The sequence below is a fragment of the Oryzias latipes genome, chromosome 2 (genome assembly GCF_053564925.1).
Source record: "Oryzias latipes strain Hd-rR chromosome 2, Olatipes_Hd-rR_3.1".
NCBI classification, from domain to species: domain Eukaryota; kingdom Metazoa; phylum Chordata; class Actinopteri; order Beloniformes; family Adrianichthyidae; genus Oryzias; species Oryzias latipes.
This window is the reverse complement of record NC_136238.1, coordinates 20,475,772-20,499,296: the sequence shown is the minus strand read 5'-3', so window position 1 is coordinate 20,499,296 and position 23,525 is coordinate 20,475,772. Positions and strand designations below refer to the sequence as shown.

Here is a 23,525-nt window from a genome sequence, read left to right as displayed (position 1 = left end):
GGACACAGGTTATTGATTAGTCACTGGCTATCTCAGGACTGAGCCTGAGGCCCCGCAGACACTGGAAACATACCTTCATGATGCCAACCCTCTTCTCCTTTGCTGTGGCCACGTGGAAACTGATCCAGGTGCAGGTTAAGGGTAGGGAGTCATCATAGAGAGCAGGCAAGGCTCCCTATGCAAATAACCTTTGTAGATTCCCGAAATGACTAAAATGTAAAATAAACCAATACTAGAAAACAAAAAGTTACAAGTAAAAAAAGATTGATATCCATACATTCATGTGTAAATGATTAGATTAGATTAGATTAGATTAGATTTATTAATCCCACGAATGGGAAATTTCCTTGTCACAGTAGCATGGAGTTTGGCACAAGTATGTACAGACAGTAATGACAAGTTAAAATCAAATACACATTTTGAAAGAATATATACAAGTGTTCTGAAAAATAAACGGAAAGAGATGTACAAGGATATAGAGGTCATCTGTATATACAGTTTTGGTACAGTGGAAATAAAAAAACGCAAAACTATTTACTTAGGCTGGTGTTGAACAGCCTGATGGCAGGTGGGATGAAGGACCTGCGGTAGCGTTCCTTTTTGCATCGTGGGTGCAGCAGTCTGCCACTGAAGGAAAAGCTGAGGTCTGAAACAGTCTGATACAGTGGGTAAGAGGGGTTGTCCATGATTGATGTCAGCTTGGCTAATATCCTCTTCTCACCCACCTCCTCGATGGAATTCAGGGAGCAGTCTAGGACAGAGCCGGCCCGTCTGACCAGCTTGTTCAGTCTCTTCCTTTCTCCCTCCGAGCTTCCACTGCTCCAGCAGACTACTGCATAAAGGATGGCCGAAGCCACGACAGAGTCATAAAAAGTTCTTAGTAGTGTCCTGCATACCCCAAAGGACCACAGTCCTCTGAGCAGGTGGAGACGACTTTGCCCCTTCTTGTACAGGGCATTCGTGTTGTGTGTCCAGTTTATTGTTTAGGTGAACACCCAGGTACTTGTAGTCCTCCACGACCTTGATGTCCAAGCCCTGGATGTTTTTTTTTTTTTTAACTTGTCCAGTCCAACATCTGGGCAGACAGATGAGGGCCTCTTGTGTTGGACATATTTTACTTTAACAAGAGGGGTTATTAATCTTCAGACAAACCAAAGGTATGTCTGGATAAACCCCTTTTGTAATTGACGCCAAACTTTATTAATTTCAATCATGTTTGAAAATCTTTGGTGTTGGACCGGACGGAAAAGGAAAGAGGGGAAGAAGAGAGAGGGACGTTAGAGAGAGAGGGGGGGGGGGGGTGATAGTGAGAGGGGGGGGTAAGACCATGAAGCAGCATAGAGCAGACAGGTTTACTGGTTGTTTCTCATTACGGTAAGGTTCAAATGTAGTACAAAAAGGGCGGGGCCTGTCCACACACACACTAAAATGTTATCAACATACCTGCTAGCTGCAAAAATGTCCACATGTCAACATGTACACAAAACAGATAGTGTTCACACACGCATACCTATGCCTTTAAACCAACTAGTGTGAAATCTTTCATTCATTCAATCATGCAAACTATTAGTGCAAAGGTGAGCTAACACCTGTGCTCAGGTGAGTGTTTATGTTCTTCTAAAATGGATGGTGGAATGAAAAGAAGGAGGATGAGCGCCCAGCCACCCCCCCACCCAGACCCCCGCCTTAGCAGCAGCAGCAGCTGGAACCCCCCAACGCCATACAGCAGCAGGCAGGGGACAACCGCCCCCCGGGCGACCAAATCCGCCACCCAGGCCAGGACGAGCAGGACCGCCGCAAGGCCCCCAGAGCCAGAGACCAGGGAAGCACAGGGGAAAGAGAGCGGCGCCCCAGCCCAACCAAAGAAACCGCCGCGCCGGAAGAGCCCAACGCAGGGCCCCACCCGAGAAGGGCACCCACAGCCCCAGACGAGCACCCCATCACCACCCAGGAGTTCCGGGCATCCCCCCACCCCAACCCCAGGTACGAGCCAGGACCCCCCAAGGGAGACCCGCTCCGCACTCCAGGCAGCCACCCACCTGGCCCACGGTGGCCCAGGGAGGAGCAAGGCAGGGGCCAGCCACCCCCACCCCGGAGGGGAGCACCATGGGGAAAAAGGGGGGCCCACAAGGGGTGTTGTAAACATGGCCCGACCAGGCTCAGCCACTGTTGGAAGTTTGGCGGGGCCCAGCGCCCAGGGGCAAGGACCAGAACCCACCCCCAGGGACACGGACACCCCCCGGCTCAGGTGTATTGTGACCCCCCCCCGAGCGGAGAGAGCACCGCCGGGCCCAGGAGACCGGCACCCAGGTGACACAGAAGACGTCGCCAAGGGACCCGTACCCCCCCACCAGGGAAGGGGTAGGGGACAGATGGTCCTAGGTCCCACCTTCCTTGCAAAATGTGTGTGCGTGTTTGTGAGGGTGTGTGTGTGCATGTGTGTGTGTTTTATGTTGGAGTGTATATTTTGAGGGGGGGGGGTGTGTACTAAGGGGGGTGCAGTTAAAATTGGCGGGTAGGGCACTGAGGGGACATCTCCTGATTACTCACAGTGATGTCCCCACTCACAGTGATGTCCCCTCACCCCCCCCCCCCCCCCCCCCCCACCAAGGGGCCCTAAATGTGTAAGGTGCGGTTAAAATTGGCAGGTAGGGTGCTAGGAGGACATCCGCTGCTTGCTGGCAGTGATGTCCAAGCACCCCCCCCTGCCAAGGGCCCTACATGTCTAAGGTGCAAATAAAACCGAAAGAGGGGGGACCCACTCCATACGGCAACCATGGGAGGGGTACCACTCCTTTAACAGAGACGTATTAAACCTCCAGGTTGTACCTGAGGGTGTGGATATTTCCCTAGAAATATTTACAGAGACTGGTGCATGATCACTGATAATAATTGGATGGATATTGGAACTTTGAATATTTTTTAAAAGAGAGTTACTGATTAATAAATAGTCTAAACGGTAGTGTGAGTGGTGAACTGGAGAGAAAAAGGTGAACCCTTTAGTGCTTGGGTGACATGAGCGCCACTCGTCGCAGAGATCCAGATCGTTCATGTACTGCTTTAGAATACTTGCAGACCGCCATGTACGCTGGTTTGCTGCTGTGCTGAGTCTGTCAAGTTCAGGGTCCAAAACAAGGTTGACGTCTCCTCCTATAATGATTGTGGAGTCAGAGTGAACTGAGAGTGAGATGAAGAATCTGTGAAAGAAGGAAGAGTCGTCAACATTAGGGCCGTAAACACTCGCTATACAAAATAGGGGTGTGCCAAAATATCGATATGGTGATATATCGCGATATTTAGTCCCGCGATCGATTATCGATACGTCTTCATCAAGTATCGACCTTTTATTTACTTTTTAAAACCCTGTAAAACGTTATATTAACCATCCTTTGGTAAGACAATTCCTTGGAGGCTGGATAGGGGGCGCTCGTTGCGAGATTGGTTGTTGCGGGCGGACGAATGAGAACACACATTCAAACAAAGATGGCGGAGCGGGAAAACAATGAGAAGCGACGGCAGCAAGTTAAAAGACGCGCCGGCAGCATTGAAGCTGCATCACCCGGAGTTGTGTGAGAAAGCTGTGGCTGCTGCTGCCTGAAGCCGACACAGCCCGACGTGGATACTTTTTTCCAGACGAAGCTAGCGCCGTCTTCTGAGAGACAGAGCAGCGGCAATAACAATCGGAAAACGGCCCCTGCAGCGCGGTGGAGAACGAGGGATTTGGGTTTTTATTGAATGCAGTAGAGCCACGCTTTGACATTCCCTCTCGGAAATACTGAAGAAAGGATCCCTGTACTGTACGTCCAGACCAGAGCTACGGCTGAGATGGAAACGGAAGAAAGAGAGGCATCCACCCCTTAGACCCCCCTTCTCCTCAAAGCAGAGGTAGATGAGCCGCGTCTTGATGCTAAATATGTTTATGTTCATGTTTTTCTCTCCAGAAAAACATGAACATAAACATAGATCACATGCAGCTTTTCACAAAGTTCTTGTTCACAAAGACATTAACTTTTAGATGCACTTCAAGTTTTTTTAATGTATTTTATCCCTGGTAATTTATTTTGAAAGCAGTTTATGTCTTAAAAACTTAAAGGAAAGTTCATAGCTACTTGATTTTTATTTTTCTGTGAGAATTTTATTTTTGTCTACACCACATTTGCACTAAATGGTGTCATTTATTTTTTTAACAAAGACACTATAATTTGTTCACAGAATTAATATCTGATTTTCAGATATTATTTTAAATTAAGCAGTGGCTATGGCTTTGTTTTTCAAAAGTTAATACCAATGTGCCTGGCAGCTACTTGACTTATTCATTTTTTATCCTGTTTACAGCAATTTTGTACTAAATAATGACACTGCTGTTGATGTTCACTATTGTTTAAACTGAATTTGACAGATATTTCCAAATGAAAATTGTCATTGTTTGTCAAAGACAGAATATTACTGATTTCAGCAATGTTACACAAAAGTCTGTTATTCATTACACCAAATAGGACACAAGTTGTTTATTATCATGGTGTTTAAAAAATAAATGGGGAAATATTTTCCAAAAAGCTGTTTTTAAAGTTCTTCTTTCTTAAAGTTTGATATATCGTGAGTTGTTAGAGACGAGATATATCGATTATCGCATTATCGCCATATTGTGATAGTATCGTTATCGTGAGCAATGTATCGCAAATCGTATCGTATCGTGAGGTACCCAGTGATTCCCAGCCCTAATACAAAAGTCCTTATTCTGAATGGATATATTAATGATTACAAATCTGCCTTCTGGGTCAGTAACTGTATCCTTATGAGTAAAATTAAGATTTTTATTAATTAAAACAGCAACTCCTCGTTGTTTGGAGTTGTAACTGGCAGAGTATATAACTGGAAATTGTAAGCAGCACATGAGGTGATTCAAAGAATTAGATAAATGGGTCTCCTGCAGTAGAGCTATATCTGCTTTTAGACCACACAGGTGATTTAACACTTTCAGTCTCTTTGGCTCAGAGCCAAGTCCACGCACATTCCAGCTAACGATGTTAAGACTGTTCATAACTGCTCTGACTGAAAAGGTGTAAAGCTAAGTAATGCGTGTATGCCAGTCCGTGTGCGCGTGCCCGCATTGAGAAGCGCTGTGCATGTGTGCTCATGAACGTTTTCTGGCTATGTGAGCTGCGTGTCGCGTGCGTCCTATGAGAGCCTGTGTGAGGTGTTTGCAGTATGTCGGCGTGTGTGTGCGGGATTGCATGTGCACGCCCATGTGTGCGCTTGTGTGTGCGCGCGCCCGTTCCGTGCATAAATAAATACTTACCGAGGATGAGTTGCTTCCAGGTGATTTACATATGAGGAGGGGGGGAGGGGGGGGGGGAGAGGAAAGGAAAGATAAAAAGAGAAGGGAAAACGAAAACAACAACAAAACAACAACAGAAACATGAGTGGGACTGAGGTGAAGAGAGAGAAAAAAAGACTGTTTTCCTGAGATCGAGGTGTGGATTATTGATGATCCGGTTTTCCATTCATTGAAGTTAGTTTAGCGGGTTTGTTCTGGGCAGCGCAGATGTTCTCAGCGCGGATCTGAAAGCCTTCAGCACAGCCAGGTGATCTCCGGGTCCCGGAACAGCCGGCCGTCCACGTATAATTTGTCAACGGCCACAATCGCTCTTGAACCAGCAGCAAGATGCTTCCTCCTCAGCGGGAACAGGATCTTCCTTCTACAGAGGATTTCTGCCGGGAACTGGTCATTAACGCTGTAATGCATTCCTTTCAGCTCCGGACCTCGGCCCTTCACCAGCTCCTTTTGTTTGAAATGTTCGAATTTAGCAACAATAGGACACGGGCGCTGGTGGTCGGACCTTCTTCCTCCGAGGTGGTGAACCCTGTGGAAAGAGATCTTCTGCACCTCCTCCTTGGGGAGCTTCAGGTGGGCCTCCAAAAAGGACTTCACAGTGGCCTCGGGGTCTTCTCCTGCCTCCTCTGGAATCCCCGCGATCACTAGACTGTCCCTCATGCTCCTCGACTGAAGATCCAGGAGGGTTTCCTTTATGGATCGGTTCTCCTCTGAGAGACGGGCGGTGTCATTGCCCAGAGTCTTGACGGTCTCTCTGAGGGCCTGGTTCTCTGCTGCGAGCCCCCGCACCTGCTGCTGTCTGAATTCCAGAGACTCCCACAGACCTTGAAATTCTCTATGGAGGATCTCCAGCAAATTGAGGTGGCAATCAAAGCTGGAGAGCTTTTTATCAATCGAATCCAGAATATCGCTCACGTCGCTGCCTGGAGAGGATGCAGGCCCGGGAGAGTCCTCAGGCCGTCCACGCTTGGAGGAGGGGGTGGTGGTGGCGGTTTTGGGTTTAACCATGACGCAGGTATAGTAACACTCGTCAATGAATTTCTCCAGGTCCTCCAGGCTGACAGAAGCTTAATCTCTTAACAGGTTATGTTAGTTTGCTGGAAATATTTTAATATGGCGGAAAAATGAAACAAGATCGAAAATGTTTGTTCAAATGCTTACGCGCCGCCAAGTCGACTCACCACACTCGTCTCGCTGGGTCTCGTGATACTACAGCATCACGTCTCTCAGTCCATCTCACGTCTCCTCCTCCAAGCCCTGGATGTTCACCGGTGTAGTCAGATGTGGTTTCCTGCTGAAGTCAATCACCACCTCCTTCGTCTTGCTGGCGTTGATGTGCAGGTGGTTCAGAGCACATGTGACAGACATGGCTGTGGGTGGTGGTTTGTCCTTCATGGTGTTCCATAGTTTAACATTCATGGCCAGCACCTGTCTGTTGAGCTGTGATTGGCTCGCAAGGCTGATAAATAGCAGCAGTGGGAGTTCCATCTAGATGCTGGTTTCCTGGTTTGGCCTTGGTGGGTGAGCTTGACATGTGGACCTTTTTTAACTAAAGCTTTTAATCATTTGAGTCCTTTTACTTAAGTTTTTAAGCATTTGAGTTTGCAACATTTTAAATTCTATTTATATTAACAGGTGGTGGCATGAGTTCTGACCCTGGGGCATGAGAGGTAATATAAGGGTTTATAAAACATGTGTTTGTCCCAGGGGAGAACTAACTTTTCTTTTTCCAGCAGAGTTGCCACTGCGTTTTTGCTTGTAGTGTTTTTAGTCATCGTTTTTAATGTTTTAACCAACCTTGACACCCTTGTTTTTATCCATTTTTAAACTGTTTTGTGCTCATTTTAGTAACTTGGTGGTTGGACCTGGCTGAGGGTGGCTGCCTCCTCCTTTTATCCTTATGGTAGCTGGTGGGTGCCATACATGGTGTTGTGTAAGGGGGACCCCCCCCCCCCCCCCCCCTGCCGCCGCCCTCAAGCAGTGTTGGAGTGTGGTCCAACTGTCTGAGTTTATTTTAATCTTCTCTTTTATGGAACTTGTGTCAAGTTTTTAATGAATTGTATATTTTTAACCTCCATCAAATCCAGTCTCCATTTGGGGTGCAAATGTAAGAGGGCGTTCGGTCACACACACCAGTCCACAAAGTTGGTGATGACCTCCAGGTACTCCAGATCGTTTCCCTGAGATACCCGCCCGACAATGGCCGTATCATCAGAACTTCTGGAGGTGGCAGCTGTCAGTGTTGTGTGCGAAGTCCGATGTATACAGGGTGAAGAGGAAAGGAGAGAGCACAGTACCCTGCAGCACCCCAGTGCACAGCCATGAATCCTCACATACTGCGGCCTGTTGGAGAGGTAGTCGATGGTCCATGCAGCCAGGCTACTGTTGACTCTAGCTCCCTCCAGCTTCCCCCTGAGCAGCAGTGGTGGTTGGATGGTGTTGAAAGCACTGGAGAAGTCAAAGAACTTGACTCTCACAGTGCTACTAGTGTCGTCTAGGTGGGAAAAGTATCTGTGCAGCAAGTAGATGACAGCGTCTTCCACACCTATTCCTGGACGATAGTCGAACTGCAGCGGGTCCATGTTGTCGGTCACCAGATGTTGGAGGTGGTCCAGGCTGATCCTCTCCATGGTCTTCACTAGATGAGAAGTCGGGACTACTGGCCTGAAGTGGTTCGGCTCACTGGGACGTGCGGTCTTGGGAACTGGAACCACGCAGGATGTTTTCCACAGGATCGGAACTCTCTCCAGACTGATGCTCATGTTGAAGATGAGCAGAAAAATCCCACAGAGTTGATCTGCACAGTCCTTGAGGAGTCTGGCTGCTGATGCCATCTGGGCCCAGCAGCCTTCCTTGGTTTGGTTGATGCCATTATAATTACTCTCAATTATAAATTTATACTTGTATTTAATCCATTAAGTGTGCAGTTGGTCAAAAAGATTTTAATTATTTGCTGGAAAAAGAGTGGGAGGATGCAACGTTTCAAAGTTTTTGTGGAATAAATAAGTCTTTTGTAAAACAGTATCGCTCTTTTATTAAAATTCTTCAGAATAAAGGCCCCTACACACCGGGACGAATTTCGCGCACGATATTCGCCGACGTCTAAGGCCTCATAACTGAACAAAGGGCACCAATGTGAGTGTGCACAGCGTAATTTTTAAAAAAAACGCCTCGGGTTCGTTTTTTTTTTTTTTTTTTGTTTGTTTGACGCGCCGCGTCAAACTATACGACCAATGAGAACGGCGCTTTTGCACACATGTCTGGAGCTTCTGAAGTTACAGTAAAACACAACTAGGGGGTGCTCAGACATCAAACTGTCTTTCTGAGCACATATACCAGCGAAGAAGATATACGCCAAGTAGCGTCTACACTGCCGCAAAGAAATGACGGACATGAAAACATGAATATTTCAAGCACTAGTTGGAGCAACTGGTGCTTGAAATATTCATGTTTTCTTTGTATGATTCTGACAAGCGTGTAAATACTTGCTCTCTTCTGAGTGAAAAGCGTCTAAGAAGCGTAAAGTTGCACGGCGCCACCTTGTTTACACGAGTATTTCTGTTTACATTAAGCACCATCTAATGTCAGGGAATGAAATTGCATGTTCGCTCAGCTCATCATCAGCGAAAATCGCCTGGGTGTGAACACAAAAAACGTGGCGAAAAACGCTGGCGAATAGCCTGGCGAATATTCATCTCGGTGTGTACGGGCCTTAAGACAGCATATGGATACATGGACTTATGTCAAAAATATACTATACTAATACTTATCATGGCAAAAAAAAAAGCCTTGTATATTTTGTGCTTCTGCGTCCACTGGATGGTGATTAAAAGAGCACGCCATGCTCAGTAACTTACAAACCACCAACATAATCGCTGGTTTTGGAACCAAAAGTGGCGCATATCAACTAATTAAGTCTTAAACTTTGCTTGGTATGTGATATACCCTGCTTTCTGGAACACCTCTCAGGAGGATGTTCTTCTTCCTCATAGATTCTCTACATGGTTTCATGGTTTCATGGACACTGATGATCTGTCCGTGGCCTTATTCATAGAAAAAAAAACTCACAGAAAAAGCTCCAGAAACAAAATGTGTGATGGCATACATTGGTGTTTGTGTTCCTGCTGTTGTGAATCTGAGGTGCAAGACAAGCTTACATTTAAAATACAATTCCCAATACAAATGAACAAATATTGTAACACAACAGCAAATCACAAAACAAATTACAGATTCCTGAAGCACAAAAGCAAATCCAAGTGCAAATGACCAAATGTTGAATTACAAAATAACCCCCTTATAAATTTGCAAATCCATAAACACAACATGAAAGCAGACATGGCTTCTAAAAGAAAGGGACATAATATAAAACCAATTGTGTATGATTATTTTCTGACTGTTTTCTTTATGTGGACATTATAAATACATGAAACAGTCCAAAAGCATTATTATGCCACACAGCAGCAGTCACTGACTGCATGGACCATATTGTTTTCGCAGTTTGAAAGATTTCGGCACCTTTCAGCGAAAATTTGACCCCTGCCGCATACTTGAAAATTCACCAAAAGGTTCACACACCTAGGATAAATTAAAAATAGGATAAAAAGGATAAAAAAAGGATACAGTTTCCACAAAGTCAACGTCACCTTTCTGAAGATGATGACATCACGGCAGTCCTGCATAAAAATTGAATGGGCCGAAAATTGCGTGTGGGACGGAAACAAAAATGATTTCAAAATACAGCTACGAAACCAAAACACACGTGTTGGGGATATCCCAAGAAAGATTTGAAATCCTAATGGGACGGCTACACGACCTGCGGCTTGGCGGCCATTTTGTGGTGAACTCTGAGAATTGGTGTTTTTCTGTTTTTCCACAATATGGGAAAATTACACTTTTGTTTGAGCAATTTTGACGACATTGCACACGCTTGCTGCCAGCTCCAGTTTTCAAACACCACAGAAGTGTCGTTGACCTTTGACCTTGGGAAAAGGCAGCATACTGACAAATATACAAACAAAAACTCGTTCTAGGGATTTTTAGCGATCGTCTTGTAACTTCTCAGGCATCCATAGCTAGATGCTGTAGACAAAATGTTGGAATTAGAAGTTCTAGATGTTAAACGGCGTGTCCGTGGCGAATTCGCAACCGTTGCTAGCTTCCACATTTTTTATTGGAATGTCGTGAAAATTAAATATATGATTCCCCTGCCCAGCTTAACAAAACAATGTAACATAGGACAAGATCGATGAAGGGATGTGAAGAAAAAACACTAGCAACACACATGTTGCTAGCGCAAGTGTACAACGACCTCTGGAGTTTGTCAACCTTTGACTTCAGGAAAAGGTCGCCATCTTGAATTTAAAAAAAAAGAGCTCATGTAATATTAGAAATAGAAATATAGAAATATCTAATATATTTATTTGTCATTGTACATGTACAATGAAATTACAGTGCAATTTTTCCGGTGGAATAAAAAGTCAAGTAAGAATAAAAAAAAAACTAAAACTGCGAAATAAGACAATATAAGAAAGATATGTTAAAAATTTACAAAAAAATATAAAAAGGAGGTTACACCTTCTCCGGTTATTGCACGCTTCCCTAATAAATTAACTTTATTTAGCAGCGTTTCAGGCCAAAATGGCTCTCGGATAGAATATGTTTTTTAATCTGTTTGTCCTTGTTTTAATTGTCCTGTATCTTCTGCCTGAAGGCAGCAGTTCAAACTGGGAATGTCCGGGGTCTGATGGATCCAGCAGAATGTTTTGAGCCTTTTTTAGGCAGCGGGAACTGTACAGTTCCTCCAGGGATGGGAGAGGGCAGCCAATGATCTTCTGGGCTCTCGTGGTGACTCTCTGGAGAGCTGTCCTAGCCGCAGCTGTGCAACTGAAAAACCAGGCACAAACACAGTACGTTAAAATGCTCTCTATTGAGCAGCGGTAGAAGGACACTAGCAGTTTCTCATTCAGTTTGTTTTTCTTTAAAAGCCTGAGAAAATACAGTCTCTGCTGGGCCTTCTTCACCAGAGCAGTGGTGTTGGTGCCCCAGGTCAGGTCCTGCTCAATGGTGACGCCCAGGAGCTTGAAAGCAGCCACCCTCTCCACACAATCCCCACCAATAGACAGTGGCTGAATATCTGTTTTTTTCCTCCTGTAGTCCACCACCAGTTCCTTGGTCTTTGTTGTGTTGAGGATATTACAGACAAACGTAATGTAAACTGGGATTTTTGTCGATCTCGTAACTTCTTACGCATTAATGGTAAGCTACTTTGAAAACATTTTTGCAATTACAAGTTGTAGATTTTAAATGGTGTGCATGTGGCGAGCTACCAAATGCGGCGTACTGTTTTTTTAAATTATTTTTTATTTACTTTTATTCATTCCACAATGGGGAAATTGTTCTCCACATTTGACCCATCCCTTGGGGGGAGCGGTGAGCTACAGATTGGCCACGCTTGGGAGGGCAACAGCTGGCTGGGGAGAGCAGGGTTTAATCCGCCAACCCTTCAGTTGTTAGACGACCTGCTATACCGCCTGAGCTAAACTGCCGCCCTATAACTATATCTTTCTATATAGGTTTATATATTTACCGTCATAACTCTTGTATTTTTCAGTAGAATACTATGAAAATTTATTGTGTTCATCCATGTCTGGAACTCAACATATTGAAACACACTGGATATGGCATTATGAGGAATGAGGGCGTGGTTAGCAAAAAACCTGTTGGTAAGGGCCCACATACTGTAAAGGAGGGATCCTCCTTCAGGACGGAAAGGGGATTTACCAGAACTCATAGAGACAAATTAACTTATCTAACACTACAACTACATATTTAAAGTCCAGCAGATGAGCTTCATCCAGATGATGTTGGGGGACGGCTGGGGGCGTGAGATGAGCCAGAGGCATTATCCACTGACAGGTGTAGGAGCAGTAGTAGTAGAGGCAAGCCAGAGAGGAGGCACACGGTCAGGTACAGGAGCACAGATGAGCCAATTGGAATCTGGAAGCACCCTGGAGCAGAGTGGGAAAAGAGGACAGTACATGAATTGGACTGCACCAAACAGAGGCATGGATAACTAAATGATCAAATAGAGGAGAGGAGAAGGTTATGAGAACAGAGGACAGAATCCCAGTGCACCATAGATACCCCAGCTTCAGAATTACTAGCAGCCAACTAACAACTAATTGTTATTGTTATGAAGTTTAATTTAAACATTTAATATTAATGTGGCAGCACGTGTAAAAGGGTCAACAGCACGGTTTGGTGGCTGCTAGTTTTCCGAAGACGGAGGTTTAGCATTACCTGGCTGGGAAGAGGTTTGATGGAAAACTCTTACTCTATCGCATTTTTTGCGCAAAATGACCAGGTTGCTCACAGCGCCTGCATACCATTTCCCAGTTGCGCTGTACACAACTCGGCTGGCATGATTTCTGCAAAAGATTAACATTTTTTGTGGACTCGTTCAGCTGCTCTGGCTGACATTTAATCAGTACTTTTAGTTTGACCATCTCAAATGTTGGATGAGTATGAGCCTTTTGCTAGGAGCCACCCTGCACCCCATACTGCATACCCACTATCGAAGGCGTAGGATTGCTGCGGCCTCTAGTGCCACCATGTCAGCATTCCCATGCCCATCTCATGGCCTTCTGAAGAAACACATGGATAACCTGTTTGTAGAAGTTTCTACTTTCTTTCTTCAGTTTTAAAAGTCTCTCTGTCTCAATGGAGATCACTTCCATTGACCTGTCTAAAAAAATTCCTACTTTTAGACACGTAGTTCTCCATTTAGAAAATGATGCTAAACAATATTAAAGAATGACTGGCCAGCTGCACTTGACTTGCTTTCACTAATTCTCTTATTCTTTAGCCGGGGGGGGGGCATTTTCTGAGACCACCAGCGCCCTATTTCACCTATTTCTAATTCGCATTTTTAACAGATAAAAAAAGACTAAAGGGTCACAAACTAGCACTGATGTATTCAGACAGTTGGTGAGAAATAGAAAAATGAAGTAAATAATAAACATAAAGCATCTTTTATGATGTAAGAAAGACAGAAACAGTAAAGTGTATGCATGAGCAGCAGTTCCAGTCGGTGTGTGCAGCGCAGGCTGGGTGCAGGGGAGGCATGGGTGGCTGGTGCCTCCCCTGCAGCTGTCTCATGTATTTGAACAGGACATTTGTAAATTTGCTACTTTTCAACCAAAGAAACGTTCAAACCCCACACAGAAAAGAGTAATCATAGAATGTCTAAAAGATAATATTTGAATTTTACTTTCGATAATAAAAAAGTATATTTATCTTATTTTATATATGTATTTTTAAGCTACATGTTGCCTTTCCTGACTGCACATCACTGGCTTCCTTCAGTCTTTATTTTCTCTTTGTTGCTCATTGCTTTGCTGTTTTAACTTTTTAGCTGTCCTAGGCACTTTAACATTGGGAGTTGGGTCATCTAGACCCACTACACAGTGCGCTGGACCTTTTTTCTTCAATGGTTTGTGATCTTCACTGGTAACCATGCATTACTTGAAATCCTCTCCACCTTTATCCACCTTTGCCATGGTAAGGAGCACACGTCAATGTAAGGGTGGGGTCATTTTGACCCCAGAGGATAGAACAAGGGCTAAAGTTGTTCTGAAATCAACCCTTCAGGTTGCTGTCAATCATGTCATTGGGTCATGTTCAAGAGTATTATTAAAAATAAATGCTTTTTACCATATAGCTCTCTGAGTGTTATTTCCAGCTGCAGTTCCCAAGATTAGCATTTCCATTGATTTTAAGTTAAAGAATGTTCTGAAGATTTTTCAACCTTTGATTTTAATCTGCATTATTCAGACCAAAAATAATCACAGTACTAAATATGAGAACTTCTGGCTTTTGAATAGTATGGCATACTAATGGATGAGCTAGAACATGCTATTTGTGGAGTCAAGAGTGGAGCAGAAAACTTATGAGAACAGCAGAGTGGAAACCTATTCCAAATTAAAAGATTAAAAACATATATGTTTGAATCTATTTCATTATTGTTAATAGAGCTGGGCGATAACATAGAAGAATGAGTCTATCTTGATAGACTTTTATTTTGAAGTTGTGAGCATTTTCTCCTCTTTCAGTCATACTAATTAGCTCTCCTTTTGGTGAATTTCTTTATTCCCCTTGTCCTCTACCGTCTGGATGCAAGATAAATAAGCATACGTGACACACGCTCCACCTCATCTGTATGTAGCGCTTCATTTAAGCTAATGAAACAGAGAGAGATCATTCAGAATTTCTGAACAGTTGTGGAAGTGTTTTCTTAGACTTAAACCAGGGGTCGGCAACCCAAAATGTTGAAAGAGCCAAATTGGACGAAAAAAAAAAAAATGTCTGGAGCCGCAAAATATTAAAAGCCCTATTTAAGCCTTATAATGAAGGCAACACATGCAATATGTATCTGTATTAGCTATATTAGTCTACTATAAAAATGACTAAGTTGCTACAAATACATAATGAGCATTATTAACGATTAAATGTTTATTTGCCCTGCAGTGCATTCTGCGGAGAACGACGAGTCATGTGACTGCTCTGTTATGAAAGTTTAACTTCATTACAATATCAATGAATTATGTTTCATTGATATTGACTTTGATAAAATTCAAGATATGTAATAAAGAAATCCGATTTTTGATGTTCTTTTTTTTTTTTTGAAAATTGGAACAAAAAACAACAAAATGGGACGTGCGTGATGACGTGCCCCTTTTTGGGAACTAAACAGAGTGCAATAAAACGTAGCCTGCGTTTATAAAAAAGCAAACTAGAGCTTTTTGAAAAGGTAAAGTATATCAAATCAAATTAATACAGTTAAGCTTGATTTTTGTGCAAATGCCAAGCAAGTCAGTGAAAGCGTAAAACGCAGCAGCATCCTCTTCTTTCGCTGTACATCTCTGGCAAAGACAGTCAGCTTGCGCTCGAATGATAAAAAAACTTTTATCCTTTGCGGCGCCTGGAGACTATCATTCAGCTCGTTTAGGTGGCTTGTCACAGTCATATCCACCAAAAAGTGCAGCTTTTCGAGCCACTCAGTATCTTCCAGTTGCGGGTAGTTCAGGTCTTTGCTTTTCAGGAATGTTTTCACGTGTTCGAAACAGACAACAAAGTGACGCAAAACATCACCCCTGGACAGCCATCGGACTTTGTTGTGTAGCAGGAGATCAGAATATTCGCTTTCAACTTCATCAAGCAATGCACGGAACTGACGGTAAAAGTAAAAAAAAAAAAAAAAAAAAAAAAACATCTGCTGGTAGAAATGTGTGTCACAGGCTATGACTCAAATCTTTGTTGACAGAAATGTTGAAATTTAATATTGTAGTGGCGGTCATTTGTATTTTAGGTCTGTTAGTAGCAGGGGATTATGGGATGCGGTCTCCTGATCTAATTAGGGCTCAGCATAAGCGTTTCTGTTTGCCCACGTTTCTTTTCATATTGCAGTTTTGTTGTTCCACCTTAGTTTATTCTTCCTGTTATGTTGTTTCTTGATGTTGCACCATGAGTGTGGAAGGGGGAGAGGTTGATGACACCTGTTCAATGTTCAATGTGATGTGTGTTCAAAATAATTGGGCTTGTTATGTTGGAAAAGGGAATGTCCCCTCAGCTTCTCTTTCAGGTTCCTTCTCTCTGAGACTGTTCGGAGTCGTGCGGTGTATGGGACATGGCAGCTCTCCAGCACAGCCAGTTGATTGACAGCTTAACTTGTTGACAGCTTGGCTCCCGTTTTGCCCGCTGCAAGCGACGTACCTGCTGGGCGTTACAATATATATTCTACACATTTTTACAGTATTGGAAAACATTAAGAATGTTAGTGTCTTGTTTTTCCTCCTACAGAAACCATATTAAAAATATATATATTTCTCTCCCCGATCTTTTTACAATTTCAAACATTTTTGAAAATGCTCCAGGGAGCCACTAGGGAAACGCTAAAGACCTGCATGCGGATCCTGAGCCGCGGGTTGCCGACCCAAACTTAAGTTGTTGGGCATGTGAAGTCCAGACAGCCGAGTTCTGGCATCTTGGATGTATTTTACCTTGCTCCTACGGAGCTCCTAAGCAACATTCTAATTAAAGCACAATTTAGACCTTCAGTAACATAAGGTGTTTGCAGGAAAAAAATGTGCAACCGGGTTCGGTGAGAAAAAGGAACATGCACTAATTGCATGAACAGCATGCCAGAAACCAACCTTCAAGAAGAAGACTTTATCACACCAGCTGTCTTTACTGAGTCTGAAAGTGACACCAAAATGAAGACAAAAACAACAGGCTCATTTCCACCATGCCTTCCCAAGTGTCCAAGGGTCCTTGGGCAAGACATTAAATCCTGTTTTTGTCCTGGTCGTTTAAGGTTGGCGCCACTATTTTGTAATGTGTGAATGTGTGTGTCTATTGGGGAATGGGACTGTGAATTTAAAGCAAGCCTTCTAAGAAGGTAGTAAAGCACCAACTGCATAAGTAGCATATGCTGTTAACTATTTATTCAGATTTTTACTGGTAGAAGAATCTGACAGTGAGAACAATACAAATACCCAGAATTGTGAGAGCCTGTGACACTTGGATGGGAACTTGGTGACTTAAGGCCATAGATGTTTAAAGATAAAAGCATGTGGACCTGTACGGCTGCTGTTTCTTTTTGGGTTATCCATGCCCATGGATGGTCGTAGAGAGGAGTGGCTGCAATCATAAGGAGAGTACAGGTGTGTTTGAGAGTTCCCTTTAGGCTTGTTGAAAGCAGAAGCTATGATTGTTGTGCGTATGGTAAGTGTTTTATTTATTTTTATTTTTTATTTAACCTTTATTTACCCAGGAATTTTCCCATTGAGATTAAGAATCTCTTTTTCGAGGGAGTCCTGGCTAGGGGGGAAACAATAAATTACATTTACAATAAAAATGTCAACATTAAAAACAAATAAAAATTAGAACTCATGTAAAACAGGTACAGTTAAAAGTGACTTTCTCCTCAAATCTCAGCTTGGATTTAAAAATATTTAGAGGAATGAGTTCTTTTAATTTCCATCTTTTCTGTAGAGTGTTCCATGTGGAGGGGGCAGAAAAGACAAAAGCCTTTTTCCCCAGTTCTGTACGAGCAAATGGAACGGCGAGCGATAGATGGTCATTTGAGCGCAGTCCGTATGATTCCACAGGCCTCAGCTTGATCAGGCTGCAAATGTAGGAAGGTAAAAGTCCAAGAAGAGATTTGTAAATAAAAATGCACCAGTGTGTGAGCGTCCTGGTGGACAGAGAAGACCATCCCACTCGAGAGTACAGTTCACAATGATGAGTTGAGGCCTTGCAGTTTGTCACAAACCTCAAAGCGGCGTGATACACGGAATCAATCTTACTCAAACATTGAGCTGTTGCATTCATATATAAAAGGTCTCCATAATCTAAAATGGATAAGAAAGTTGCTGTGACAAGTCGTTTTTTAATCCCAAATGAAAAACAACACTTGTTTCGAAATAAAAAACCCAGTTTCAATTTTAGTTTCCTAACAAGATTTTCAATGTGGGGCTTGAATGAGAGTGCATCATCAATCAAGATTCCCAGATATTTGTACACGTGAACCAACTCAATTTCATTTCCTTCTAGAGTGGAAACTGTAAGGAAACCCTGTGGTGTTTTTCTAGAGTTTGAGAACAGCATTAATTTGGTTTTGTCTGCATTAACCGTTAATTTTAGCTGGAGAAATGTGTGCTGTACCGTATCAAAAGCTTTTTGCAGATATTTAACAGCAGTGGTAGGGTGGTAGGGGATGGGTCAAAGCAGTAAATAATTGTGTCATCGGCATAAAAATGCATATTTGCATGAGACACATTTTGATCTATATTATTTATATACATGACAAATAGGAGGGGTCCTAATACAGAACCCTGTGGCACCCCCTTGTGTACATTTAAGAATTCAGAACACAAACCGTCCTGTCTAACACATTGGGTTCTGTTCTTCATGTAATTTGTGAGCCAGGAGACTGCATGATCTGAAAGGCCAAAACTGATAAGTCTTTGTTTTAACACAATGTGATCCACAGTGTCAAATGCTTTTGATAAATCAATAAAGAGAGCAGCACAGTACTGCTTATTGTCAAGAGCAACAAGAATGTCATTTATCACTTTTGTAGCAGCAGTAATGGTACTGTGCTTTTTCCTGAAACCCGACTGTAATGTTGAGAGAAGCTCATTTGAGTATAAAAACTCTTTGAGTTGCTCGCACACAAGAGATTCAAGAATTTTTGACAAGACACACAAATTGGAGATTGGCCTGTAGTTGGTTAAAACTGCTGGGTCACCTGCTTTTAAGTGGGGAGTAACAAAAGCTGACTTCCAGATGGAAGGAATTTCTTGAGTTTCATTTGACAGATTAAAAAGTGTTGTAGGAGGCTGAGCAATAAAATCAGCAGCCATTTTTAGAAAGGAAGGCTCTATCAGATCTGGCCCGGGAGGTTTTCTGTGGTTTTGTGAAGTATTCTCTTGTAAGTTGATGTACCGATGATGCTGTTGTACGGAGCTCCTAAGCCACATTCTAATCAAAGCACACTTTAGACCTTCAATTACATAGGCTTTTGCGAGAAAAAAATGTGCAACCGTGTTTGGTGAGAACAAGGAACATGCACTGATCGCATGAACAGCACCTGCACTGTCCACAGGATAGGAGGGATTAAACCACTGAAAATTTGTATGACTCACCTACATCTTTCACTAGAAATACTCTTAAGACTATCTTTTTTCAGTTAGGTTAGGCCTTACAATGGCCTTTCTGTCAAGCTCCAGCAGCAGCGTAGGCCATCGGGGACAAGTAATAACTCACTCCGCCTTTGGAAAGGCGTGACATAATAGACATTGAAATTCTCGTTGATTAGTGTACATGAATGAACCCAAAATGATCACAGTTTATTGAAGTTCCAAAGCATTTTGAAGTTGTGGAAGTGTTGTCCAACAGACTGAAGCTGTTAGGCATGTGGAGTCCAGACAGCTAAGTTGTGGCATCTTGGATGTATTTTACCTCAAAGATGGTGTGAAGATTTTTCAGCATTGAAGGTGTTCATGATTAAACATTGCAAATTTACAAAAAGGGATCATTCATAATTTCTGAACATCCTGCTGTGACCTGGATTCGAACCGGGGTTGCTGCGGCCACAACGCAGAGTACTAACAACTATACGATCACAGCTGAGAAGTGATAGTGGCCACAGTTCTAGTCTTTGTTGCTCTCCAGGGCTTTTTTGTCAGAACACAGTTGGACCTCAAGAACAGTAGAAATGCTGAGTTTGTTATCTTCATACACACATATAGGAGAGACACATTTTCACATCACAATCACAGCAGGTGACAACTCTGGTCTTTCATCTCAATACTTTTGCCCCTTTTAGTCAGAAACATTGTTCTATTCTCTCTTTACGTTGTATCAGCCTTAACAGCGGCATGTGGGTAGACACTGGCTTTAATCACCATACAGAAAACACCATAGTGATCTTGGTACACCAAGGTGTGAGACAAGAAACCAACCTTGAAGAAGAAGACTTTATCACAACAGCTGTCTTTACTGAGTCTGAAAGTGACACCAAAATGAAGACAAAAACAACAAGCTCATTTCCACCATGCCTTCCCAAGTGTCCAAGGGTCCTTGGGCAAGACATTAAATCCTGTTTTTGTCCTGGTCATTTAAGGTTGGCGCCACTATTTTGTAATGTGTGAATGTGTGTGTCTATTGGGGAATGGGACTGTGAATTTAAAGCAAGCCTTCTAAGAAGGTAATAAAGCACCAACTGCATGAGTAGCATATGCTGTTAACTGTTTATTCAGATTTTCACTGGTAGAAGAATCTGACAGTGAGAACAATACAAATACCCAGAATTGTGAGAGCCTGTGACACTTGGATGGGAACTTGGTGACTTAAGGCCATAGATGTTTAAAGATAAAAGCATCTGCACCTGTACGGCTGCTGTGGCTCTTTGGGTAATCCACGCCCATGGATGGTCGTAGAGAGGAGTGGCTGCAATCATAAGGAGAGTACATGTGTGTTTGAGAGTTCCCTTTAGAGTCGTTGAAAGCAGAGGCTATGATTGTTGTGCGTATGGTAAGTGTTTTGTGAAGTATTCTCTTGTAAGTTGATGTACAGATGATGCTGTTGTACGGAGCTCCTAAGCCACATTCTAATTAAAGCACACTTTAGACCTTCAATTACATATGCTTTTGCGGGGGGAAAATGCGCAACCGTGTTCGGTGAGAACAAGGAACATGCACTGATCGCATGAACAGCACCTGCACTGTCCACAGGATTCGAGGGAATAAAACCATTAAAAATCTGTATGAGACAACTACATCTTTCACAACAAATACTCTTAAGACTATCTTTTTTCGGTTGGGTTAGAGCTTACAATGGCCTTTCCGTCCAGCTCCGGCAGCAGCGTAGGCCGTCAGAGACAAGTACAGTATTTTCACGACCATAAGGCGCACCGGATGTTAGGGCGCGGTCTCAGTCATGGGGGATTTTACCATCTTTGACACATACAAAAGGCGCACCGGGTGTTAAGGCGCAGGCACGTTAACGCCCCGTTCAGAACCTCAGCGCTTCTAGAGTGGGTTAATAAAACATCCAGTCTCTGATTTTTTTAGAGGAAACATTTTTATCTTGTTACTGTTCTCCCTAACTGACCACAAACTGAATGGTCGCTCACTTGCAGCGCTCTTGTCTCCCTTCCTCCTTACAAGCGCTGAACACACAGCACACACACAGAGACACTGCGTGTGCCGTCACCTTTCTTCCTTTCTATGCGCTAGAAAACGGAGCTGCTTTCAGCACACACATATACACAGAGACAGACTTTCGGGTCTCCTTTCTTCATATGCGCTGGCGAAAACCTGCTCCTTTCAGCACACACACAGACACACAGAACTGCGCCAGTCTGTCTCTGCATTTCTCCTTTGCGCTAGCGAAAACAGCAGTTTAAAGCAGTGGGCCAGCTGCTTCTCTGCTCACTCCTCCTGTACTGAAATGTTTGAGGGTTATGAGGTAGAAGGAGCATAGAAGGCTTTAAAATTTAGACAGTTGCACTGCAGTTAGGTTCCACTTGGCCTTCACGTCTCTCTCCCTCCCTCACTCCATCTTCTTCTACGACCCACAACTGCACAAAAGGCGCACCGGCTCATAGGGCGCCCCCTGCTGGCGGAAGAAAATGTATGACTTTTAAGTGCGCCTTATAGTCGTGAAAATACGGTAATGACTCACTCCGCCCTTGGACAGGCGTGACGTAATAGACATTGAAATTTTCGTTGATTGGTGTACATGAATGAACCCAAAATGATCACAGTTTATTGAAGTTCCAAAGCATTTTGAAATTGTGGAAGTGTTGTCCAACAGACTGAAGCTGTTGGGCATGTGGAGTCCAGACAGCCAAGTTTTGGCATCTTGGATGTATTTTACCTCCAAGATGGTGTGAAGATTTTTCAACATTGAAGGTGTTCATGATTAAACATTGCAAATTTACTGAAAGGGATCGTTCATAATTTCTGAACATCCTGCTGTGACCCGGATTCGAACCGGGGTTGCTGCGGCCACAACGCAGAGTACTAACCACTATACGATCACAGCTGAGAAGTGATTGTGGTCACAGTTCTAGTCTTTGTTGCTCTCCAGGGCTTTTTGGTCAGAACACAGACCACAGGCCCCACTGCCCCAGAGCAATTAAAAGCCACCAGACAAGAACTAACTAGTCTGGCTCCAGGGTGGGGCACTGGTAACTCTTATTGGGGGGAGTAGGTAGATGTATGAAAAGGTTTTTGGTTGAATCGCCCTTAGTCTGACCCGTCTCCCAGGACCAGTTTGAGGTGGAACACCACCCAGGTACCGGCTCCTGGGATCATTCGGGCACGCAAACCCCTCCACCACGATAAGGTGGCGATTCAGGGGGGGGATATTTATCAGTCACTAGCCAATCACTAACAATTACTGTGGGGAAACTGAAATAATGGGAGAAAACCCACAGGACTGCCCGGATTTAATTTGGTTCATTATCTACATGTTGGTGACTGATATTTATTTATTTATTTATTTAATATTTATTTATTTATTTATTTATTTATTTGTTTGTTTGATTATTTGTATTATTTTTTTAATTGTATTCATTATTAATTACTTATTGTATAGTTGAATTGTATATTTTATTATTATTAATATTATTATTAGTACTATTATATTTTTACTATTACTAACTACTATTTTACTTTTATTACTATCACTTTTAGCCACATGCAGCTCAGACAGCCTAACAGAAAGAGAACGCGTAGATGCAGACAGCGAGGGCGGGTGGCGTGTAGAGGTGAGTGATGGTGAGGGAAATTTGCACTCTTAGCCTCTAATTCATTTAAAAAAAATCTTTTTTAGAATCTAGGGAAAGCCGGAGCACCCGGAGAGAACCCACTAATGCACAAAGGAACACAAAACTATTCTCCACATAGTGATTACCTTATTACCCTTGTGCTATCCACGGCACTTTAACTTTGGGAGTGGGGTCATCTGGACCCCACAAGACATATAGCATATAAACGCTCGGGTTTCCTTGGACTAGGGGCGGCTGAAATTCCTGGGTGGTTTCTCTTTGTGTCAGCCTGCCCCAGTTGTTTGCCTTAGCTCATCTTGCCTGGTTTTGCCCTCATTTATTACTTTTGGAGTTTTTTGCCCTGGTGTTGAGCTTCTCTTTTGTGTTTTTACGTTTCAGGTTCTTTTCAGTTTGCTGTATTTTGTGTGGTATTTCTGTCTTCCCTTGTTGTTGAAATAGCCATGCTCTCTAATTTGCTATTTACTAACCCCCCTTCATTTGTGTCCTTGTTTTCTTATCCCTCTTTGTTGGTGCAATACCTGTAATAAACGACCTAGCCACCATTTATTGCTGATCCCTCACTGGTTGTTTTGTTTTGTCTTTATGTTACATATTCATCCCTTTTTAAGTAGGCAGCATGGATTTAAAGGGATGGAACAGTGGGGCTGGGGTTGCACCAATTCAGGCAACATTATAAGAACTTCATGGTTCCTTCTCATGAAGGAGCTTTGAACCGCTCTTGGCCTGGCTCGTCACTTCGGACCTGTCTGCCATGGGTGACAACAGCAGGGGAGTTAGCCCCAGACATCTTTGCTCCTTGAATAACTCCAGCTCCCAAACCCCTCCACACCT

At 43.3% G+C, this 23,525-nt stretch overlaps 1 protein-coding gene and 1 non-coding gene across 2 annotated transcripts in view; both read right to left on the bottom strand.

Moving 5' to 3' along the window:
- The window catches only part of LOC110016566 (uncharacterized), a 173,392-nt gene that overhangs the window by 85,560 nt on the left and 64,307 nt on the right, over positions 1-23,525 (bottom strand). The window lies entirely within an intron of this gene.
- Positions 21,875-21,946, bottom strand: trnah-gug (transfer RNA histidin (anticodon GUG)). Its single transcript has one exon. It is a non-coding gene; the product is annotated as a tRNA-His (tRNA).